The sequence below is a fragment of the Otolemur garnettii genome, unplaced genomic scaffold (genome assembly GCF_000181295.1).
Source record: "Otolemur garnettii isolate 467f Iridium unplaced genomic scaffold, OtoGar3 scaffold00238, whole genome shotgun sequence".
Lineage (NCBI taxonomy): Eukaryota > Metazoa > Chordata > Mammalia > Primates > Galagidae > Otolemur > Otolemur garnettii.
This window is the reverse complement of record NW_003852633.1, coordinates 318,786-344,894: the sequence shown is the minus strand read 5'-3', so window position 1 is coordinate 344,894 and position 26,109 is coordinate 318,786. Positions and strand designations below refer to the sequence as shown.

The following is a 26,109-nucleotide window of genomic DNA, read 5'->3' as shown; positions in this document are numbered from 1 at the left end:
CGCCTGTGGTCCCTGCTACTTGGGAGGCGAGGCAGGAGACTCGCTTGAGCCCAGGAGTTGGAGGTTTCTGTGAGCTGTAATGCCACGGCACTCTACCCAGGGGGACAGCTGAGGCCCTGTCTCAAAAAAAAAAAAAAAAAAAATTTCTGAGGGTAGCACCCATAGCTCAGTATGTGTGGTGCTGACCATATACACCAAGGCTGCTAAACAACAATAATAAATGCAACAAAAATAGCCGCACATTGAGATGGGTGCCTGTAGTCCCAACTTCATGAGAGGCTGAGGCAAGATGATCACTTGAGCCCAAAAGTTTGAGTTTGCTGTGAGCTGAGATGCCATGGCACTTTACCAAGGGTGACAGCTTGAGACTCTGTCTCAAAAAAAAAAAAAATTCTGAGATGAATCAAAGTAAAATAATTGTACCAGCAGGATTTGGTGGTGCAATGTCTCACAGGGCGTTCTCAGCTCCCAGTCATCAGTTCCTGGGCCTCTTACCTAAGAAGAGAAGCATTGTGGGAAGGTGAAGAGCTTTTCCAAGGATGATTGGCTAAGCCTGTCAATCTCACAGTCTTCCTGGTTTCCAAGGCTGTCATAACCCATCTTGTACAGGAAGTCAATAGGCCAGGATCCAACATGAATAGGAAAGAAGTTGTAGAGGCTGTGACCATTGTGGAGACACTGCCCATGATGGAGGTAATCATTATGTGATACATGGAAACTCCTCAAGATATTGGACTTTCAAGACTATCTTTGCTGAGCATATTAGCAGTGAGTGCAAAAGACACTTCTACAAGACCTGGCATAAATCTAAGAAGACCTTCACCAAATACTGCAAGAAATGGCAGAATGAGGATGACAAGAAGCAGCTGGAGAAGGTCTTCAGCAGCATGATGCACCTGCTTCTTATACACCAGAAAAAGACCCATTTGATGGAGATGCAGGTGAATGGAGGCACTGTGGCTGAAGCATCGGATTAGGTTTGGGAGAAACTGGAGCAGCAAGACCCTGAGAACCAAGTGTTTGGGCAGGATGAGATGACTGACATCATCCTAGTGATCAAGGGCAAGGCTAAAAGGGGTGACCAGACATTGGCATACCAAGAAACTGCCTCACAAGACCCACCAAGGTCTAAGGTTGCCTATATTGGGGGATGGCATCTTGTTCATGTGGCTTTCTCCATGGCACAAGCTTGGCAGAAAGGCTACCATCACTGCACGGAGACCAACAAGATCTATAAGATCAGCCAAGGATACTTTATCAAGGATGGCGAACTGATCATGACCTGTCTGACATCAGTATTAACCCTCTGGGTAGCTTTGTCCACTATGGTGAAGTGACCAATGATTTTGTCATGTTGAAAGGCTGTATGGTGGGAACAAAGCAGCTCGTGCTTACCTTTCACAAGTCATTGTTGGTACAGACCAAACAGAGGACTCTGGAGAAAATTGACCTTAAATTCATCTTCACCTTTAGGTTGGCCATGGCCTCTTACAGATTATGGAGAAGAAGAAATTGTTCCTGGGACCACTTAAGAAAGGCCAAATTGCCAAAGAAGGAGCATAATGCCAGGAATAGATTGTACGGCAGGTGGGAACTAAATAAAAATTGTTTTCCAGTGGAAAAATAAAATAAAACAAAACAAAATTAAATAAAATAATTGTCTATGGAAGACAAATGTTGTAGAATAGTAATGGTTAAAGATACAATTGGCACATAAAGTTGGTCATTTTTGTGGCATACAACAATTAACATAATAATCACAATTATTACAGATAACATACCTTAAGACATACCAGGCTCAGAGCCCATAGCACAGTGGTTATGGTGCCAGGCTGGTGGATTTGAACCCAGCCTGGGCCTGCTAAACAACAATGACAACTGGGTGGTGCCTGCTCATTGAGTAGGGTGCCAGTCCCATATACCAGGGGTGGTGGGTTCAAACCTAGCCCCAACCAAACAGCAACAACAACAACAACAACAAAAATAGCCAGGCATTGTGGCAGGCACCTATAGTCCCAGCTACTCAGGAGGTTGAGGCAAAAGAATTGCCTAAGCCCAAGAGCTGGAAGTTGCTGTGAGCTGTGACATTACAGCACGCTACAGAGGGGGACAAAGTTAGACTCTGTCTATAAAGAAAAAACAACAAAGACAACTGTGACAAAAAAATAGCCAGGCTTTGTGGCAGATGCCTGTAGTCCCAGCTACTTGAGGCTAGACAAGAGAATCATGTAAGCCCAAGTGTTGGAGGTTGCTGTGAGCTGTGACGCTATGGTACTCTACTGAGGACAACATAGTGAGACTCTATCTTAAAAAAAAAGAAAAAAACTTCTGTTTCATATTTATTTTTTTTCTTCTTTCCTCCTCTTCCTCTTCATCCTCATCTTCCTCTTCTTCTTCCTCTTCCTCTTCTTCTTCTTCTCTTTGTCCTTCTCAGTAGAGCACCATAGCATCACAGCTTACAGGAACCTCAAACTCTTGGGCTCCAGTGATTATCTTGCCTCAGCCTCCCAAGTAGCTGAGACTATAAGCACCTACCACAACACCTGGCTATTTTTTAAGACTGGGTCTTGCACTTGCTTAGAGTGCAAGTAGCTAACATAGTTGGATTTGACTATGAGCTTATGTTCTTAATTTTTTGCCTCAAAATTTGGAGGTCTACGTAGATGGTTGTGGTGGGGCATAGCGACATGTTCTCATGCACTCATTTTGTCTCATGTTGCACTTGCACCAGCTCATATGTTAGCTCAGGCAATCCACATGCCTCAGCTTCCCAGAGTGCTAGGATTACAGGCATGAGCCACAGCCACCACACCCAGCCTTTATCTTCATTTTCGCTTTTCTTAAATAGCCAGTAATTCTATTTCAGGACAAAACTTTACAATGCAAGATCCTTTCTTTTCTTTTTCTTCTTCTTCTTTTTTTTTTTTTTTTTTTTTTTTGAGATAAAGTCTAACTGTATCACTCTAGGTGAAGTGCCTTGGCATCATTGCTCACAACAATATTAAACGCTTGAGTTTAAGCAATCCTCTTGCCTCAGCTTCCTGAGTAGCTGGGAGTATTGGTGCCTGCCACAACATCTGGCTAGTTTTTCTGATTTTAGTAGATACAAGGCCTCACACTTAACTCAAGCTGGTCCTGAACTGCTTTTCTAAAGCAATTCACCCAACTCAGTCTCCCAAAGTGCTAGGATTACAGGCATGACACACTACACCCAGCCCCAAAATCCTTTTTTATACAACCTTATTTTTCTTTCTGTTTAATCTTTTATATTAAAAAACACTTTTTACAAACCAGGATTACAGTTTATAAAGTTAATCATTCACTTAGCCAAAGTGATAATTAGATTTAAAAGGCAATAATATTATTCTTTGACACAGAAAAGACCTAGTTTCCAGACAATCATAGATAGTTGAAGCATTACATCCTACAGGTGACTCAGACGTTATATGATTTTCATCCTAGTTTAACATAACATGCCTTTAAGATTTTAAGTTACTGGAAAGTGTTCTGAAACCACAACATAAGCACCATCCCTGATGTCTTTCTTGGTCCTCCTAAGTCTCACATGGCCATCTGAATTTATTTGTATCCTTAATTCACTTACCAAGTGCAACAGAAAACAGGATGACTGGAGGATTCAGTTTCTCTTAGAATAGTCAGGAGGCAAAGCTGGAGAAGGGAATAAGGGGCCATGTGAGGTAGATTGTGCCTTGTAGCTGCTGGCCTAGTCACTGAGAACATGTCACTATGCCCCACCACAACCATCTACATAGACCTCCAAATTTTGAGGCAAAAAATTAAGAACACAAGCTCATAGTCAAGTCCAACAAAATTCATAGATATACCAGAAGAGGCTATTTTATAATCTTTAAACATCTGAATTTTAATGACAGTTTTAAAAATAGTTTTATTTATCAAAAATTACCAAAGTTGTGAACAAAAAAGTCATTAGAGTTCTATTTTCCTGATGAAATATTTGATTGAAGTGATTCTTTTAAGACAATTAGTTAGAGTTATTTTGTATATTTTTGCAGTGAAATACCAAGGGCATATGACATATATAGACACACAAACAGATGTACACAAATCAGTGTATTTTGTTGTGTGTGAAAAATGGAGCATATAGCTCAGACAAAAAATCCATTCTTATTAACTCAGTTTTCAACTTTATCAGTTTTACCACATGCAAAGTCTTAAAAAAGGTCATTTGTATTGAAAACATCAAATAAAATTTTGTTTCAGTTTTTCTTCAAAATTATAAGTAAAATATATAGACACACCTTTTTTTTCTATGTGGACGTATTTATTTAAACTCTACAAAATAGCATTACTAGCTATAATAATATACATAGTCATATTTTGTCCAAACTCTTAATCAAATGAATAAAAATTTAAATTTATCTCATTTTCATGTAGAAGCAAGGTGGAACTTACCATTTTAGATATTTTAGTTACTTATGAGTTTATTATTTACCCTGTTACTGTTGCTTCTGGGCTGCCGGTGACAGTGTGGTCCTCCACTAGACCCTGTCTCCATGGGAGGAACATTCTGATGTGTTTAGGAATTCTAAAAATTCAAGTCACAGGTGGTGCCTGTGGCTCAGTGAGGAGGGCGCCCGCCCCATATACCAAGGGTGGTGGGTTCGACCGTGGCCCCAGACAAACTGCAACAAAAAATAACCAGGTATTGTGGCGGGCACCTATAGTCCCAGCTATTCGGGAAGCTGAGGCAAGAAAACCACCTAAGCCCAGGAGTTGGAGGTTGCTGTGAGCTGTGATGCCATGGAACTCTGCCAAGGGTGATAAAGTGAGACTCTATCTCTAAAAAAAAATCAAGTCACTTGTCATCAGAGTTCTGCATTCTTTGTGTTGTCCTTATAAAGAATGCTTCATCCTTTCCCTTTATTTTATAATCATTGGCTCTTTCAAACTGAAGACAATTAAATGGGGACATAATCGCTAGCAAGATTTACAACTTAAAATGTATATGATAAGTAGGAGGAAAGAAGCAAAATGTAAACTCAGTGCATTTTGTTAATCCACAGGAATAGTATATGCAAACATCTTGAATAGGCTAGGGGGGACTTTTCTAAAGTGAATGATCACTGAATTAATTCTTAGAGTATTGTATTAGTGTTTCAGAGCTACCCACCACATATTGGGTATCTTAAACAACAAATTTATTTTCTCATGATTTTAGAGGCTGAACATTCAAGACAAAAGTGTTGGCAGGTTTAATTTCTTCTGAAGCCTCTCTCCTTGGCTTATAGATGGCTATGTAATCACTATGTCCTCATATAACCTTTCCTCTAGGTTTGACAGTCTCATTCTATCAACCTGGGTAGAATGCTGTGCTATCATCAGAGCTCATAAGAACCTCAAACGCTTGGGTTCAGAGTGATCCTCTTGCCTCAGCTTTCCAAGTAGCTTGGACTACAGGTACCTACCACAATGCCTGGCTAATTTTTTTTATCTTTAGTAGAAAAAGGGTTTCTCTCTTGCTCAGACTGGTCTCAAATTCTTGAACTCAAGTGATCTACCCACCTCAGCCTCCCAGAGCACTAGGATTACAGGTGTGAGCCACCATGCCCAGCTGCTGGTTATCTTTCTGTATGTCCAAATATTCTATTCTCATAGGGACACCAGTTGGAATAGATTAGACCCACTCTAATTTTAATTTAATTGCCTGTTTAAAGGCTCAATTTCACAATACAGCTATATTGAAAAATACTGTGGGTGAAGACAATAGGGAAGAAGAAAGAAATTTTTCGTATCCTGTGCCAATATTCATGGATTAACCCTCTATTAAAACAAATGAACGAATAAACAACAACAATGACAAAAAAAGCAGATTTCCAGGTGCAGTAGTACAGTAGCTCATGCCTATAATATGAGCCAAGGCAAGAGGATTGCTTGAGGCCAAGGCTTCAAGATCATCCTGGGCAACATAGTGAGACTATGTTAAAAATTAGCAAGGTGTGGTGCCACATGCCTGTAGTCTTACCTACTCTAGATGCTGAGGAAGGCAGGAAGGATTGTTTGAGTTTGAGGCTGCAGTGAGCTGTGATCATGCCATTGCACTCCTGGGCAATGAGTGAGACCCTAACTCTTAAAAATAAAACAAACAGGGTCAGCGCCTGTGGCTAAAGCCACTAAGGCACCAGCCACATACACCTGAGCTGGTGGGTTCAAATCCAGCCTGGGCCCGCCAAACAACAATGACAGCTGCAACCCAAAAAAACATAGCCAGGCGTTGTGGTAGTCCCAGCTACTTGGGAGGCTGAGGCAGGAAAATCACTTGAGCTCAGAAGTTGGAGTTGGAGGTTGGAGAGTGCCACAGCACTCTACCTAGGGTGACAGCTTAAGGCTCTGTCTCAAAACAAACAAACAACAATAAAACCCCTCACATTAACAGAATGAAAGAAAAGAACAACATATGCATTTGTTTAATGCAAGCTTCATGTGACACAGGAGACTTCAGAAATGAAGACCCAAAGAACCAGAGAAAATTGTATTTTGATGGACAGTCATGCAGAAGCATGATTGGAGGACAAAAGGGTGTGATCTAATTGTGATAAACTGGGGGATCCTACGGAGGCCTGTTTTTGTTTTTTTTCAAATTCTTGGCATATTTAATTCCCCTCAGGTGTAGGGCAAAACACCTGTCACCTGAGGGTCTTCAGAAGAAAGAGGGTAAAAGAAGTTCAGAGAGATCTTCTTTCCCTCTGCAGTTGTCTTTATTTCCTTCAGTTTACAATACCCGGTGTGCCAAGATGCCATATTTCAGGGTAGAGCTTGCAGCTCTCTTTCATCTTCAACATATAAATTTTACCTATAACAAACATAAGTACAGATTTTAAGGCTACAGATGGAAAAGAAAGACAACCAACATGTAAACATGCCACAAGATAAAGAGGCAAAAAGAATGAACCCTACATAAAACTGTGAGTAGGAGTTGGAGCAAGAGAGAAGTCAGAACCTGTAGTTAGGACTCTTAACCACTTTATCTTTATAAAGGAAGAATAAATTGAAAAAATTCTATGGAAAGGAGCTAATCATATTTTGACATTTGGGAAACTACTAATCTAAAGAAGAAAAGACTCAAAGATTTATAAACAACTCGTTAATTTGTAAGTTGGGTTTTCTTAGGTGGAATTCATTCTTTCCCAGGAAAGAATTCAATGAGTTTTTACAAATACAACCTCCTATGCAGCTACTCGATAATCACAGTTTCCCACAGTGGCTACAGCTTGGGAAAGCCTAATGAAGACAGTCCTCTGCTCCCATGCCTAGAAAGAACAGATTGGCAGGTTAGTAACTCCTGTCTCCCAGGACCTACCATGTTCTCTGTCTATTGCAAAAATTTGGGCTGATTTGGTGTAGCCTGGCCTGTCTGTGCCTGTTCTGAGGTTACTTCTGGAATTCATAGCCCCATTACTTGACCCATACACATTGGTTTCATTCATCTAGTCCTGAAAGTACGGTCATGTCATATGCAACTTTGATATCTGATCATGTCACCCACCCAATTGGAAAGATTGGTGGTCCCCAATACCTCTACAGAGACCCCTGAACCTTCACACTTCTTGGCCCTGTCCCCTAACACTGAGAGGTACCATAGAAGAGGCTTATTGTGGAAATAATTGCCACTATATTTGAGGTAGGGAACCCTGTCTCTGGTTCTATGGTGGCTTGAATCGTGAACCACTCCCAGGATGTCAAAAAAAGAATTGCTGGGAACACTGAGATTGGGATTTCACAAACACATCCTGATCAGGCAGCTCCCTGATTTAGCTCCACCAACATTAAGTTCAGTGTTTCCCAACATCTGCTGCAAAGCCATTTGCCCTTTCACTGGAGTGCAGTGTTTAGTGTTCATATTACCAGATGGCTGGCCACCTTGATGACCTGTGTTCATTTTCTGTGTGAATCAGCTATTCCATTGCTTAATAGCTTCATTGGCCTGAAGATCATAAGGTAAATGGAAAGCCATCATATTCCCTGATAATGTGCCCATTATCATGTTGCTCACAGTGAATTGCATGGTGTATGGAATCGTGGCATACGTTCCTTTCAAGACAGCTATGGTAGTCTCAGCATCCACATTAGTGACATATTATTTGTCTCTTCCAGGTAGCAAGTTGTTACCATAGTCCTTGTCCACATGCAGAAGTTCTTTTGATAGTATAATTGCTCAGTTGCCATTCTCCTGACCAGATGGGTAGGCTGTTAGCAAACATCCATGTGTCAGTGAAAATGTAGTAAGATACGGTAATAGAGGGGGCCTGAATAGCCATCATCAATGCATGTATTTGTCCTACGAAGCACGACCTTCATGTTTAATTAATATCGGTCAAAAATGGCCAGACTGGCCAGTAGTAAGATAATAGCCACACCCAGCAAACTCCATCTGCTCTGTCATTTCAGAGTCATCAGTAAATCATGTCACACCATCACTAGGCACATCTGAGTCTTGAACTCCAGATCGGCATAGGGGAAGCCAAAGCAGCTAACCATTTGTTTGTTCTTGAATCCTACCATCCCATGGGGTCCTGGCTAGGCCCAGTCTTGAAGCTACCACTTCTGTTTGACAATTGAGCTCTGCTGAGCCTGTCCATTTGTATTGGTAGGTGTGTGAGCACCCAGGTGCGAACTGACAGGTGTCAGAGTCACATGTGACTGTAAGATGCTCAGGTGTCAAAGTCACATGTGACTGTGAGATGCTCAGTCCCCAACAGGGCCCAACAGTAAACAAGAATTTGCATTTTTAGAAGGCATGTTTGATGGCTGCCTCAAGCAACTTACATGTCCAATATGTGCAAGGGTAATGCACATTAGTGGTGGTTTTCTATTTCCATAGGCAGCAGTCAGCATGCATGGAGTTTCCACAATACAGTAATTTCACCAGGGTAGAAGGCTCTAAAAGTTTAAAAGTCAGTGCCTGAACCACAACTTGTTGGATAGTTTCCAAGTCCTGTTGTTTAGGGGCTCCATTCAGAGTCAGAGGCTTTGTCATGTACCTTGACTGGAGGGGGACACATAGGACATCTCAGTGGAATACATGCTCCCTCCAATATTCAAATAGGCCTACCAGCTGTCTGGCCTCATTTGTACTAGTGAGGGCTACCAGGGACTTGACTGTAGCTGGATATGTCTTGGCTTCCAGACCAAGCATCTTTAGCATTCATGGTGCATTTTTGACCAGCTGAACTGGGATATCACATAGTAGCATGGTGGATTGTCACATTTTTATTTGTAGCAGTTAAGTTCAGAATTAACAAAGTAATTTCCTTTTTCCCATTTCCAGTATGTAGTATTGCTTTTCTTTAATAACCTAGTGGTGCTTGTGTAGGTTAGGTGTCAGGCAGGAGTGGATATGCCCCCACTGAATTGGCTCAGATCTGATCTGTGAGGGCATATACACCTTAAGACAGTGGTGATGTTCTATGCCACAAACAGCCAAAATGCCTACCTGTATGAAGTCAGCAGTGAGAACCACAGTCATGAACACCTGAAATGACCCAAATGGCACCACCCACAAGCAGATAAGCCCTGTAGGTAGATAAGCATCATGGATCACCAGTTTATCCCAAAACTTCCCAATGGCATCAATTCAATTATTTCCCTAACAGGACCCAGAAACTGCCACATGGGTTCCACATATGGGCGTCAAGAAAAGACTGAATTTCCCTCTTTCCTCCTCTTATTTTCACAGTAGTATAAGGCCATTTACCTTCAGTGGGGACCTGGAAGTGTGACAAAAATTCCAAGGCATTTGGTTTGCAATGTACCTTTATCAAACAATCGACCAGGCTTCAGAAGACCCTGGCCTTCCTCCACATCCACCCTTAAGATAATGAATCTCCCTGTTTGTGAAGGTGGGCATTGCATGTGCTGGCTTCCTGCCATGCTGCAAGGACCATCTAAGGACATCTCTGTAGTTCCTTCTGTTCTTCAAGGTCCATCAAAACATCCATTTCCCATAATCTTGGGCCCTGACAATGAGTGATCACATACATGCTCCAAAACTAGGGGACTTTGCACTGTGATCACCAATTCTCACACTCCTTTCTCTCTGCCTCAGACTGTTCAGCCAGTTGTTTCACATCTGCATGAATGGGAGTCATATATGTCCCAGTCATCACCCATCCTTCCCCATAACTCATCCAGCTGCGCATCAGCTCCTATGCACCCAGGCTGATGCTTTTGCCCTGGACTGAGTACTAGGTGGAATTGTCCCTCCCATTTTGCCAGAAAGCCTGTGTTCTTGAAAACTCAACTTGATCATTAGATCAATTTTGTGAAGCAGTTTCACCAATAATCAATCCCAAGAGAGGACTCCCACAGCATGAAGAAGATAAAAATTCATTACTACATAAACCCAGGGAATAGGATACCAAAAACTTCCATACACTGCACCCTGGGCTTTTGTGTTGCCTGAATCTAATGAGACAAAACAAATTCATGCACAACAATTCATTACTACATAAACCCAGGGAATAGGATACCAAAAACTTCCATACACTGCACCCTGGGCTTTTGTGTTGCCTGAATCTAATGAGACAAAACAAATTCATGCACAACAAGCATAATAAAGCAAATTTATTACTTAAAAATAGTAATCAAGGGACAAAAGAAGCCTGGAATTCATTGTGATCCAGTGCTGAAGCTAAAGAAGCCTGCCTGGTGCAGAAGGAATCTTGATTTCACATTCCCCACTTGCACCACAGTCAAGGAACCCCACAAGGCAGCCCACTCTAACTTATATAATTCAGGGGATGCAAGTCATTGGGAAAATCTTTGAAGGACATGCTGCTTCAAGCAGAGAAAATAAGAATCCCCAGGCTGTCCTAAGCAGTTCCTTCTCTATTTCAGATGTCACATTCCTGAGGAGGGCAGGAACAAGACAAAGTCTATTCCTTACAACTTATCCCTATCTTAGGATGTTATATTCCAAGCTCAGTCTACACTTACTCTTCAGAATTAAAAATGAGGAAAGAGGAAGAACTGAATTCATCCACATATCCCACAACTTTCTCACCATTTTATTAATATAAAATGCTATCAAGGCCAGGCACAGTGGCTCGTGCCTGTGATCTTAGCACTCTGGGAGACTGAGGCAGATAGATTACTTGAGATCACAAGTTTGAGACTAGGATGAGCAAAAAGCAAGACCCTGTCTCTACTAAAAATAGAAAAATTGAGGCAAGAGGATCACTTGAGCCCAAGAGTTGGAGGTTGCTGTGAGCTATGACACTATGGCACTCCACCCAAGGTGACAATTTGAGATTCTGTCTCAAAATAAATAAAGAATAAAATAAAATGCTATCAATATGGATAATTTTATGGCTATTTGGATTATTTCCAAATATGGGCTATGATAATATGGTTACTATAAGCATATAGTTTCATTTCTCTTGGGAAAAATACTTCCTTAAAGATGGGTTGCCAGATTATGTAATACATATATGATTCACTTTACAGGAGAATTCCAAAATACTTTCAGAGGTGATTATGTCATTTGGCATTCACAACAGAAAAAGATCATAATTCCAATTGCTCCACATTCTTACCAGTATTGATATTGATTATACATATATTTTTCAATGATTCTAGTAGATGTGTGATGGCATGTCATTGTAGTTTCAGTTCATGTCTTCCTTCTTTCTTTCCTTCCTACCTTTCTTCTTTCCTTCCTTTCTTTCTTTCTCTTTTTTATTTGAGGCAGGGTCATGCTCTCTGAGGCCAGTGTTCATGGATATGATCATAACTCACTGCAACCTCAAATCCCTGGGCTCAAGCAATCAATCCTCCTGCCTCTTCCTCCCAAATAAATAACCTGTTAACCCTTATTTTGCACCAGATGTAAAAATTAATTCAAAAATTTTCATAGATATAAATATATGTGTAAAATATAAAATTTCTAAAGAAAACATAGCAGATAATCTTTGTGACTTCAGATTAAGCAATATTTCCTCTAGAAAAATATATATTATAAAACATAAGAGAAAAACATAAATACCTTGAAATTAATCAAAATTAGTAATAAATCCTGCTCTTTGAATGACACTGTTTAAAAAATGAGAAGCTATGCCACAGACTCAGAGAAAATATTTTGAACATATAACTGATATATATTTTGCTTCAAGAATTATATATAATTAACTTAATAATAAATGAATACATATTTTTAAAATTAGAAAGGTAACAATCAAATAATAGATATAAATGGCAAACAAGTCCATGAAAATATACTCAATCACACTATCATTGAAAGATGTAAATTGGGTCATGTGATTTATGCCAGTAATCCCAGCACTTTAGGAGGCTGAAGAGGGTGGGGCGATTGCTTGAAGCTAGGATTTCAACAGGAGCCCGAGCAAGAGCAAGAACCTGTCTCTACAAAAAATAGAAGAAAATTAGCTGGGCAAGGTAACATCCTGTAATACTAGCTACTCAGGAGGCTAAGGCAGGAAGATTACTGAACCCAGGAGTCTGAGGTTGCAGTGAGCTATGATCATACCACTACATTTCAGCTTGGATGACAAAAAAAAAAAAAAAGAAAGAAAAGAAATTGTGAATTTTATGTTGTCCCATTTATCTAAATGTCTAGCCTTACACCAATATCACAATACCTCAATTAACATTGCTTTATATTATGCCTGAAATAAACAGAGTGAATTCTCTAACATTGTCCTTTTTTTTCTAAATTGGTTTGGGTAGTCTAAGTTCTTTACTTTCTTATGTAAATTTTCGAATCCTCTTTCCAATGTTTACAAAAATTCATAATGGGGTTTGTGATGGTAGTGAATATGTAGATAAATTTGTAACAATTGACCTCTCACTATTGAGCCATCCAATCCACGAAACTAGTGCATTGGTATGCTTATTTAGATTTTATTTAATTAATTTCATCAGTGTTTAATAATTTTCATAAAATAAATTTTGCACATATTTTGTCAGATTTAACCCTAAGTATATCACATTTTTATGTTATTGTAAATATATTTTAACAGAAATGCACTATTTAATATTGGTATATTAAAAAATAATTGATTTTGACCTATTCATATTTGCCAACTAAGAAAATTGAGTGCCAACAATGTGACACATACATTGCCACATATTATAGAAAGAAATACATAAAATGGATAAATTTCTTCTTTATTTGAGACATCAGTCAAACATATTTCAACAAATAAGCAATACAAATTAGATTCAAGATGCAGTAGAAATGTTAATTATTCTGTGGATGTCCATAAGATTTATGGACGCACAACCCAAATTAAAATGGTCACTGAAAGTTTCCTGGAGGAAGTAATTTTTAATTGCATATGTGAAGAATAAGTAGCCAGTACAAATTAATGGTAGTGAAGACAAAAGGAATATTAGTATTCAAGTAGAGACCAGAGCATGTAGAGAGGTAAAATAAATAAATAAATAAATAGGTATCACTAGGAGAAGAGCAATTAAAGTACACCCAAAGAAAGCCAGAAAAACCACACACACACACACACACACACACACATATATATATATATATCTGTGGGGCTAAATTTTTAATGAACTTTATTCTGTGTCAATGTGTTAGGATTTCATAGTGTTCTTGGTTGTATTCATCAGCTACTATGCTATCTGCTTACTTATGAACATGCTGTTGTATTATAAAATAAGAATTTGAGAGTCTTGTAAATTTTAAGAAAAAAAAACATAAATAGAGTTTAGATCTTGCACTGGCAAAGAAAAAGTGAGGATAGGGAAAACAGATATCTTGAGGTCTAGGGAAAATGGCCACAAAAAAAAAAATTAGTGTTTTCATTGTAAAACTGTCTTTTAAAAATTATTTTCATTAAATCATAGCTGTGTACATCAATGCAACCATGGGGTACAATGTGCTAGTTTTACATACAATTTGAAATGCTTTCATCAAACTTGTCAACATAGCCTTCACAGCATTTTCTTAGTTATTGTGTTAAGACATTGATATTCTACACCTAGAAAATTTCACATGTACCCTTGTGAGATGTATGTAGGTGTGGTCCCACCAATTACTCTCCCTCCACCCATCCGCCCTCCCTTTCCCCTTCTTCTTGGGCTATAATTGGTCTATAGCTTTCATCATAAGAAAGCTATAAATTGGTTTCATAGTAAGACTGAGTACATTGAATACTCTTTCTTCCATTCTTGAGATACTTTGCTAAGAAGAATATATTCCATCTTTTGATGGATAGACTTCCCTGTGAAAGATGCCGAGTCAGATAATTAGCTTTCCACCTGGTTACTTTCATGCCTCAAACTCACATTGTTCTTAACCTCAGAAATACCAGCTACACCATGCATTGGGACCTGAGGGACCCCTGTGCTCATAGCGCCTTCTAGCGGCAACAAAAAGGGGGCTACCTTATGACAACCTTAAAAAAAGAGATCAGGGAAAAGGTGAGGGCTGGGGTCCATGAACTAGGAAGTAGTGTTCACTCCAGCAAGATTTTATTTTTTCATTATTATTATTATTATTTTGAGACAGGACTAGAGTGCAGTGGCATGATCATAACTCACTGCAGACTTGAATTCCTGGGTTCAAGAATTCCTCCTGCTTCAAGCCTCCCCAAAAGCTGGGACTAAAGGTGTGCACCACTGGCTTGGCTTTTTTTTTTTTTTCTTCTTATTTTAACTCTATTTTTTGTAGTGACAAAGTATAGCTAGCCTAGGCTAGTGCTCAACTCATAGCCTCAAGTGATCAACTCGCTGGGGTGAGCCACCAGCGCCTGACGGGACTTTTTTTTTTTTTTTAACATTTGTTTAAAAACGGAAACGCTGCTAGGGAAATATGCAATTTCTAATCATTCTCAGTAAAGATAAAGCCAAGCCTGGCCGCCGCTCAGTCTGTCACTTCCGCCAGTTACGCTGGGCTAAATGTCCATGCGAGCACCATTAGGCTGATGACAAGCCTGATGTACTGCAGTGCGGTACCATGAACACACACATACTTCAGATTTTAATGAAAAACTATGCAGTCGACTTTGCGTTATGCCACATTAAATCACTGAGTAACTGTATATGTACGTGTTTCCATACACTTCGTTTTCCTCTTTATTAGCACTGTAGTTTTTGAGATGAATGGAATTTCTGTTCAAACTTTGAAAGGTTATTACTCTTTAATACGTTTTCCATTCTGATACAGTTGTTGGGAATCTTCGCTCAAGTCCTTGTGGTGGGGCTTGGGGCTCCAGATCCCCGGCAGGTCCCACCTGTGCCGCGCCGGCTGTCGGCTGACTCAGCCGGGCACCGACGCTCACAGGAAGTGCACCATTGCCGGGCTCGGCAGATCCACCTCCAGATGTGGGAAGGTCGCGTGGCTGGCGAGGAGGATGGTGGCCTGCAGGGACCGAGAACCTTTGAGCATTTGCGCTCTTTGGGAGGGGTGGGCGGGAAGTGGCGTCCCGCCCCCTCCCGGTTTCCGTTTCCGCCCTCTCGCCGCCATGTTCCTCTTATCGCGCCGGCTGGAGTCTCCCATAGGTCGCTTCCGTCGTAAAGGCTTTAGCTTGTAACTTCACAGTTTATAAAAAAAAAAAAAAAATTACTTCTAGGCTACATATCATTGATTTGGTTCATACTTTTAACTTTATATTAAGCATGTACTTCTTTGTCTTTCTCAAGTAAATACCATCGTGTTTCTAAAACACTTTATTCCTTTTTTACAGTTACACAAACATTTCCTGAAACAGAATTTTATGCCCTTCCTTCGCAATGTTAATAATTTCCATTTCCGTTTATTTGCATTCATTTGAACAACTGTAATATTTTTCAATAATACTGAGCTTAGTGTCATTTTTAATTGAATTTTATTTTAATCAATTTTGTATTGTCCTTAAGATTCTCTATTGATTCTTTTATGTTTCCCTTAACTTTGCAACAAAATACCTTGAATATGAATAGACTAAAGTAGGCTGAAGGTCAAAGTTTCCTCCACCTCCTGACTCATTACCCCATTTTATACTATTATTTTTAATTTAAGAAAAATTGATACTGTGAAATCAGTTTCTCAACTACATTTTAAAACAGCTTAGAGACTGTTTTCTGTGTATTCTGCCTTCCCTTAGTTCATCTCCTTATCTTTCAAAACTGATTATTCAATCCCAAAATGGTTTTTGTAATTGGTTTATTAAACATCCCTTCCACTTGAAGAACCATGGTCTTACTCAACTTGGGTTTTCTGCAGGTCACGGGGAGAACATACAGTCAGTCTCCCAGTGCCAGAGTGGTAATCATGCAGTAATAAATGGGTTGCAGATACATGAGACACGAGGGTGTCTGCTAGTATAATTGAATTTTCTTTGTGACAGACATCTGGTCACAGATCAGATGCTTAGACCATTAAGTATCTTCCACGTAAAAGAAGCACACTCCACCTTCATCTCCTGTTATGATGGGGTTGTGAGCCATACTGGTACTATAACCCAAAATTAATTAGAACCACTCAAACACCAGGTCAAATTGGTCTATGAATATTGGGAAGGTCATCCACTGTAAGTCAATAAATCAAAGATTTAAGAGGATCTGAAAGGAGATACAGTATTGCTGTCAATTGCACTACTGTACACATAATACCCTTATTGTACATTTATTGAAGAAGCCCTTCTATGATTACAAAAACATAAGTTTTATTCACATAGAAATGAAAAGCATCAATGAAACGAATTTATAAAGAATTCACAAGTATCTTGAAATTCTGATTCTGATTCTGATTCTTATGAATTAGATTTTGATACAAAATAATAAATATTTTCATATCACCCTCTACAGCATGAAGACTAATAGCAATGGAATATTTGTAATAAAAGAGGCTGCACTATTGTTAGTGTGATTTTCAAATTTTGCATTGACATGATTTTTCACATGTTGATGCAAATTTTCTTACAAGAAATTGACAGCTAAAGATTTCAGAACTAGTTTATCCATGTGCAGACAATGAAAATAATGTCATTGTTGCCAATAAGCTAACAGTAATTGTAATAAAATTTGAAAAAAAAATGCAAAATTGATGAAATATTGTACTTAGTAAGGATCTGTATTTAAATATCAAGAGTGCCTTGATAATAGAGCTGAATTTTGGAGACCATGATTTTTCTTGGTCAACAGAGCAATCCTTCCTAGAAGGACAGAGAGGTGCACATGAGGCAAAAATAGTAGGCTCCATGAAGGGTCTATAAAGGGTTATTTGAGGTCTTTAAAAGAGGAGGGACTCTCATATTCTGCCCTGAGGACAAAGATGGCAAAAGAAATACATTCATCTTAATGTTCAAATTCTCTTCAGATTGAAAGACAGATGGAATTTATTGGGAAGAATATAATAAAACGGTCAGGATGTGAAAAGATTCATTAATTCATTTCTATGATTCAATACAAAGTGGAATGTTCTATATTGATCTTTTTCTACTACATGTGTGTAGCCCACAGAAGAAAAGTGTGGGCAAAGGTTCAGTCAAATGTCTCTAGTATTTCAGTCTAGTGGGGATCCAGAAAACCTAAAAAAATCCAAACTGTAGGCAGAAGAGCTGTCCTAGTGAGCTGAGTGGACAGGCCTCAGACATGAACTAAGATTGATAAGGAAGGTCTCTAGGAGCAGGCACATCAAGGAGATTCTGGAGAATGAAGATCAGGCAGTCCAACAAACATAGAAAGGAAATAAAGAGGGAAAGGTGTATCTGTGGCACAGACTATAGAATGAAAATAAGGTAGTGCATTCAAAGGACCACTGGGAATAATAATATGTGAAGATTACAGGAATAGGAAGGGCAGTCCATGGTGAAACTGGCTATTTATCCAGGAAGATGTTTCTCTATGGACATATACATATTAACCTACCAGAGTCTGCAGAGCTCCTTATATGTTCCTCAGCATTCTCATGCAAACCTCATGATTTTTTCCTGTGTCTCAAGGCCCAACATATTGCAATGAAAGCAATAATATATGGGTTGAGATGCATACATTAGTATCATTTTGTTAATTATACTACATTTGCACTTCCTGTATAGCAATATAGTATTATTTTAAAAGGGTCTTGGGTTTGTTGTAAATAGTATTGCAAATTCTAGGACAGGATATTGGACTAAAGGGTCTCAGGTCCTTGCTGGTTATTGCCCATAGGCTAAGTTGCTTTCTTTCCCTGTAGGCTTCTCTCATTGGCAAAATGCTTCATCAAAATCAGCAAGAAAGTGGCTTTTCTAGCAAGACAGAAATCGTACTCATTTGTCACATAATCACCCAAGTGAAGTCCCATGACCTTTCCAATACTGTACCATCTCAAAGGAAATTACACTTCCTGTCCACAGGAAGTAGAGGATTAGAATACAGATTTTGTAAAAGATGTGGAAATTGTTAGCTGCCCACATTAGAGTCTGCCTGCCATTTTAGGTCCTGTCCAAACTACAACATTTTCTCAGTCTTCAATTATTCTTCATTATTTTGACACTTTTGAAAAGAACTTGTCAGCTGTTTTTTTTTAGGATATCTCAAAATATGAATGTGTCTTTTTAAAATAATTTAAACAGGGTATATATTAATTTTAACACATTTAACTAAATTTGAACACAAGGAAAACTGAATAGTACAACTTTTTTTTTAATACACACTTAGAGTAAAATATTAAATACATATAAGTAAATATCAATTAGGAAATTTAAAATACTGGCAAACCTCTCTGAGTATGAAAATAGATGGAATAGGAGACATTCATACATGGGTCATCAAAATATTGATAAATTTTGTTTATCAAATCACCAGGGACTTAAGAAAAAGATAAGCTCAAATGGCAGGTCTATTTTTAGTTCTCTAAGTGTTCTCCAGATATCTTTCCAAAATGAACGTATTAGTTTGCAATCCCACCAGCAGTGTAGAAGTGTTCCCTTTTCTCCACAACCACACCAGCATCTGCAGTTTGGGGATTTTGTGATATGGGCTAATCTTGCTGGTGTTAGATGACATCTCAAAGTAGTTTTGATTTGCATTTCTCTGATGATTAAGCATTTTTTTCCAGAAGACCAAAAATCACCCTACAACAAAGATATTTGTACCAGAATGTTTATTGCAGCCCAATTCATAATTGCTAGGTCATGGAAGAAGCCCAAGTGCCCATTGACCCACAAATGGATTAATAATTTGTGGTATATGTACACCATGGAATACTATGCAGCCCTAAAAATGATGGAGACTTTGCCTCCTTCATGTTTACATGGATGGAACTGGAAAATATTTTTCTTAGCAAAGTATTTCAAGAATGGAAGAAAAAGTATCCAATGTACTCAACCCTACTATGAAACTAATTTATAGCTTTCGTTGGAAAGCTATACTGCAATTTTAGCCCAAGAATATGGGGGAAGGGGAGAGGGAGGGGAGGGGAGGGGGATGGGTGGAGGGAGAGTGATTGGTGGGATCATGTCTATGGTTCATCTTATAAGGGTACATATGAATTTTTCTAAATGTAGAATATAAATGTCTTAACACAATAACTAAGAAAATGACATGAAGGCTATGTTTAAAATAAAAGACTGAAAAATAAAGCACTACCATTATAGTAAAAAAAAAAAAAAGAAGAAGAAAGAAAGAAAAGACAAAGATAAGTTTTTATATTTTAAGATACTTTTCTAGTTACAGAACAAAGAGAGTACACTTTACTTATATAAAAGTCACAGTTCCCCTAAATATTAATTCTTAGATTAGTGTCAAACATTTGTCAAAATTAACAAAAATATTATTCATTAGTATTAACTAACATTAACACCTCACTTAGATTTTCTTTGTTTTCTTTTCTTTCCTTCTTTCTTTCTTTCTTTCTTTCTTTCTTTCTTTCTTTCTTTCTTTCTTTTTTTTGAGACCGAGTCTCATCATTTTGTCACCCTTGGTAGAGTGCCTCAGCATCAAAGCTCACAGCAACCTCCCGCTCTTGGGCTTAGGCAATTCTGTTGCCTCAGCTTCCTGAGTAGCTGGGACTACAGGTGCCTGCCTCAACACCCAGCTATTTTTGTTGCAGGTGGCCAGGGCCAGGTTTGAACCTGCCACCATTGGTATATGGGGCCGGCACCCTACTCACTGAGCCACAGGCACTGCCCTTCTTTGTTTTCTTTTCATGTAATTTTTTATTGTTGTTCTAGCATTCAATCCAAGATTTGCTATACAGATACAGATAGTTTGACAAATTTGAGAATACAGATACTTTGATGTCTTCCTTTTCATTCTGGATATCTTATAATTATTTTTATGACCTGCTTTCCCTAGCTATCTAATCCAGTACAATACTGAATATAAGTAGCAAGAGTGGCCTCTGTCTTGTTTCTATTCTTGAAGAATATGTTGTTATATGAGTTTTCCATGGATGATCTTTGAGGTGAAAAGTTTTCTTTTCTGCCTAAATTGTTCAGAAATTTTACTTGGAATGGGCCTTGAAAATGTTTATGCTGCAACATTGGACATGATCATGTGTTTGTTAAAATATTCTATTATATCAGTGTATTTCATTAATTGTATTTGTATGTTTAACCAAACTTTTATTCCTGGGATAAATACACTTGATTATATATAGAACAATGCAACTTAAATATTTGTACCCCAGTATTAATCTGAAATTTAAAAAATTGCATATTCTCTATAGCAGTGGTTTCCAATCTTTTTGCCACCAGAGACTGGTTTCATGTAAGAGAATGTTTTTTGCAGACCAGGGTCAGTGGGTGGCTTAGGGATTATTCAGATACATCTATTATTTCTTAATTTCCATTATTATTACATTATAATATATAATGAAATAACTATATAATTCATGATAATGAAGAATCAGTGGGAACCCTCTGCTTCTTTCCCTTCAAATAGACAGTCCCATCTGGGGGTGATGGGAGAGAGTGACAACCAAGCAACTAAGTCTGTTGCTTATGTTCAGTCTACTCCATCATCTCATTTTAACTGCTGTCGCTGCAAAAACCTTGCTTCACAAACACAGGATGTTGGAAATGGAATCAGGCTTTTCAGTGCTTTTGTAGCAATCTCAGAATTTTCTTCCTTTACGTCAACCCAGAACATATGGAGATTTGAAGTTATCTCAAACATACTTTTAAGGCCACTGTTATTTGGCTCGGTGCCTGTGGCTCAAGTGGCTAAGGCGCCAGCCACATACACCTAAGGTGGTGGGTTTGAATCCAGCCCAAATCCACCAAACAACAATGATGGCTGCAACCAAAAAATAGCCAGGTGTTGTGGCAGGCACCTGTGGTCCCAGCTACTTGGGAGACTGAGGCAAGAGACTTGTTTGAGCCCAGGAGTTGGAGGTTGCTGTGAGCTGTGATGCTACGGCACTCTACCCAGGGGGACAGCTTGAGGCTCTGTCTAAAAAAAAAAAAAGGCCACTGTTATTTGCATTCTCAAGCAGTTAATCCTTTTCTAGCACAAAGTCAATTAACTTGGCTTATTCACAAATGAGTCATGGATCCATGCCTTACAGCTTTGAGGGTTTTTTTGAGGTTGGGAAGTAATGCTTCAACTATTTTGAGAGCCCAGATAGCTGATTATGCACTTTCTTGGAGAAAGAAAGTCTTAAGTCTTTTTAAAAAATCTCTACTAATGTAGAACTCAAATTAATCAACATCTATTACTGGACAAGAGACATGAACAGAACCGTCTCTGAAGAAGAAAGATGAATGGCCAACAAACATGGAAAAAAGTGCATCATCCCTAATCATCAGAGAAATTCAAATCAAAACCACCCTGAGATATCTCCTAACCCCAGTGAGAATAGCCCATATCACATGTCCCAAAGCTTAAGATGCTGGCACAGATGTGGAAAGAAGGAATAATTATACTGTTGGTGGGATTGCAAACTAGCACAACTTCTTTGGGAAAAAAGTCTGGAGATTCCTCAAAGAACTCAAAATAGGCCTTACACTTGATCCCACAATCCCATTATCAGGTGTCTACACAGAAGAAAAAAAATTATCGTAAGAGCATTTGCCCTACATTGTTTATCACAGTTCAATTTGCAATCTCTAAAATGTGAAAACAACCCAAGTGACCCTCAACCCATTTATGGATTAATAAGCTGTGGTTGATGTATGCCATAGAATACTATTCAACTATAAAAAGATGGAGACTTTACATCTGTTGTATTAAGCAGGATAGAGTTGAAAAACATTCTCTTTAGTAAGGTATAATGAAAATGGAGAAGCAAGTATCCACTGTACTCAATACTAATATGAAGCCAGTAGATGACCTAGTATGCTCCCACACAAGAGAAAAATTTAATCAATTCAGAGAAGAGAGAGAAGAAAAGGGGGGGGGGGGGGTGTGTTCCCACTTAACAGGCACAATGTAAGTGTATAGGCACACTTCCTTGGTGCAGAACTACAACAGGGACCTTATCTAACAAATAGTAACATTGTAACCTAATTGCTTATACCTATAAATAATCTTAAAGAAAAAATTCTCTGCTAATGTGTTAAACATATCAAAAGTCCCAGTGTTCACTTGACACCCCCAAAATTCCAATTTGGTTTTGATTTGGTCACTTTATCAGCCAACTTGAATACAGTGGTAAAAGTTTGAGTTAGTTGAGCATTTCATGTATGTTGAATATGTCATATGAGTAAGGAAGTTTTGCTACCCATTCTGTGTTACTGAAATGTGTGTGCTGCCAGTGGTGACTGTTTTTCTAGAAGAAATCTCTGGAACAGCTCTGATAACTCAAAAGCTCTGGCCAATAATCTACCTTTATAAATATATATCACCTCTGTATATAAAAAGAAGACATGTGCTCTGTGTCCATCTCCTCACAGAGCTGCATGAACATGCATTAGTTAAAGGCACGTACTCTTAATACAGTTGATAATTTTAATCACATCCTGAAAAATGTTGTTTAGTTCAGGTGATGATTTTCAGCTAGTCATCATTTCTCTACAGATGACACAGTACGAACACTCACTCAGAAGTGACCTCCTTGACCTGAGTAGTGAAACCATAAAGTCATCCAGTCATGGTAGCCACTTAGTCTCAAATATAATGATACAAAATAACCAGTTCAGTTTTCCTAATATTTACTCATTCAAAGACTTGGATAGTTCTGCAACTGTGGTGATGAATGGCATCAAAAATGTACATAACATATTATGCACATCCTCCTGTCCTAAAAAATAAATTTCACAAAAACAAGCATTGTTGCCTTGCTATCAATATCAGTAGACTCATCAACCTGGATTGCATACAACGGTGACTCATTAATCCTAACAATTGTGCCTCAAAATCCACTATTTCATCAGTTCATTCAGTTGTGGTAATAGCTGAAAGAGGAACATTTGTCACCTTTTGAACTGCAATCTTTCCTAAAAGCTCACCCAGATATTCCTAGCAGCAGGTTGGGGGTTAACTCTTTACTAATAGTAAAGGGGACTTTTAGCTTCAGCAATGCAGTTAGCAACTAAGAATTATGCTGTCAATGCAGACACATTTGATGAGTGGTGGCCTTCAATAATTGCTTCTGTTCTTCATGTTCATGTTTTTTTTTTTTTCTTTTGAAAGACCCCAGAGGTTTTCATTTTAATGCAAGATTCTTAATCTACACTTAGCAAAGCAGTTTTGAAGATTTCATAGCTTCATTATGTAGCCTGTCACCACATACTATACTATATAGAGCAGGTTTGGAGAATGTGAATCACCTGCTGCAATGAAACCATAATTTAATTAGGACTCTTTTTTTTTTTTTCATGTGGTTTTTGGCCATTAGACCATCTTCTTTTTCTTAATTTTTTTTTTTTTTTAGACAAGAGTCTCAAGCTGTTGCCCTGGGTAGACTGCCATGGCATCATAGCTCATAGCCATCTCCAACTCCTGGGCTCAAGCGATCCTTTCACCTCCATTTTTCTATTTTAGTAGAGACAGGGTCTTGCTTTTGCTCAGGCTGGTCTCGAACTCTTGAGCTCAAGCAATCCACCCACCTAGGCCTCCCAGAGTGCTAGAATTACAGGCATGAGCCACCATGCCCAGCCTTTTTAATTCTTTCTTAAAACATAACTGTGTACATTAATGCATTTATGAGGTACAATGAGCTGATTTGATATACAATGTGGAATACTTACATCTTGGTATTTTCTTTTAAATGCACCTTCCATTTTGTTGAGAAGCTTGGAGTCTTCTGCTGTCTCATCGTTGGGTCTTTCCCACTTTTCAAAGAAGTTCTCCAGTGATGTTTGTTTTTTACTCATTTTTGCTAGGTTTAGCTTACAGGTTTACCAAAACAGTAACTAAGACAAGTGTGCCATGTAGGAAAGAGGTACAGGTGGAAACAATAAGTAAAATAATGGATGGACCATATGTAGACTAAAGTGTCTGATTCTGACCTAAAGCCTGTTGCCAGATGCAGCTGTAAAATTGAATTACATCAACTCATTTGCCACCAGATGCAGCTTAATTGTCACTTGGCACTCACTCATAAGCTATTGATATGAGTCTACAAACGATTAATTTGTTATGGTCTCTGTGCAGTCAAACCTCTTTTCTGATGATAATCTGTATTTATAATCACATCTCAACCCCACCTGAGATCATTAGGCATTAGATTCTCAGAAGGAGAGACCAAGCTAGATCCCTGCATGTGCATTTTTTTTTGCACATGCAATTTATAGTAGGGTTTGTGTTCTTATAACAGTCTAATGCTGCCACTGATCTAATAAGAGGTAGAGCTAATCTAATGATGCAAATGATGGGAAGTGCCTGTAAAGACAGATAAAGCTTCACTTGCTTGCCCACCACTCACCTAATGCTGTGTGTCCCAGTTCCTAATCGGCCACAGGCCAGTACCAATCTGAAGCTCAGAAGTTGAGGCCTGGAGCTCTTACAGGGTAGACTGTCCATGGACATCTCATACATTGGTGTATTGTGGAATTGTCAAATTAGGTTAATTACCATATCCATTCTCTCTCTCAAATATTTATCATCTTTTGTTAAAAATATTTAAAATCTTCCATTGTAGCTATTTCAAGATATAAAATGCATAATTATCATGATGAGCATGTTGTGCAATAGATCACCAGAAATTACTGCTCTTGTTTAACTGAAATTTATATCCTTTGAGGTAGGTAGCATTAGCACTCTGGTGTTCCAGTTCTGAATCTCAGCTGAAGCCCTATAAGAAAGGAATAGAATAAACTAGAGCTTGATTCAGACTGTCTCCAAGTCCCAAGCTCCCTTTAACCATATTAAAATATCTTTTCTGTTAAATGGAAATTATATGATAGATCTATCTCATTTAAGATATCTTATCCCCATGGGCAGAGCCTGTGGCTTAAAAGAGTAGGGCGCTGGTCCCATATGCCAGAGGTGGTGGCTTCAAACTCACCAAAAACTGCAAAATAAAAAAAAAAAAGATATCTTGTCCCCCACCCCATGGTCATGAAGTTATTTTTCTGAACTTTCTTTCTTTTCTTTTCTTTTCTTTTTTTTTTTTTTTTTTGAGACAGAACCTCAAGCTATACCCCTGGGTAGAGTGCCATGGCATCATGCTCACAGCAACCTCCAACTCCTGGCCTCAAGCGAGTCTCCTGCCTCAGCCTCCCAAGTAGCTGGGACTACAGGTGCCCCCCACAATGCCTGGCCATTTTTTGGTTGTAGCCATCATTGTTTTTTGGCGGGCCCAGGCTGGGGATTCAAACCCGCCACCTTAGGTATATGTGGCTGGCGCCTTAGCCTATTGAGCCACAGGCACCAAGCTATGAAGTTATTTTTCTAAAGTTATAAATACTGTATTAAACTGTTTTTATAATAAAATCTAAGATCAAAGGAGGAATTGATTTTCCTAGATGGATATTCAATTTCCTGTTTCATTGATTGAAAAAGTCATTTTGCTCCCATTAATTGCACTTACAAATTATTTACTTTTATATGCATGTGCCTGTACTGGGGTTCTTCTCTATGTTTTGTTTCAGAGACAGGAATTTATTGTGTAGCCCAGACTGGAGAGCAATGGCTACTTACAGGCACAGCTGAAACCACCCTTACACATTGATGGAGGGGTGCAAAGCAAGAATTAGGGTAAAGGCCCAAAAATGCTATGAAGAAGAAGGTTTAGCTAAAACAATG

At 38.7% G+C, this 26,109-nt stretch overlaps 1 pseudogene; it reads left to right on the top strand.

Moving 5' to 3' along the window:
- The first annotated feature begins 443 nt into the window (after positions 1 to 443).
- On the top strand, positions 444 to 1,563 carry LOC100948582 (annotated as a pseudogene).
- Positions 1,564 to 26,109: the final 24,546 nt, after the last annotated feature.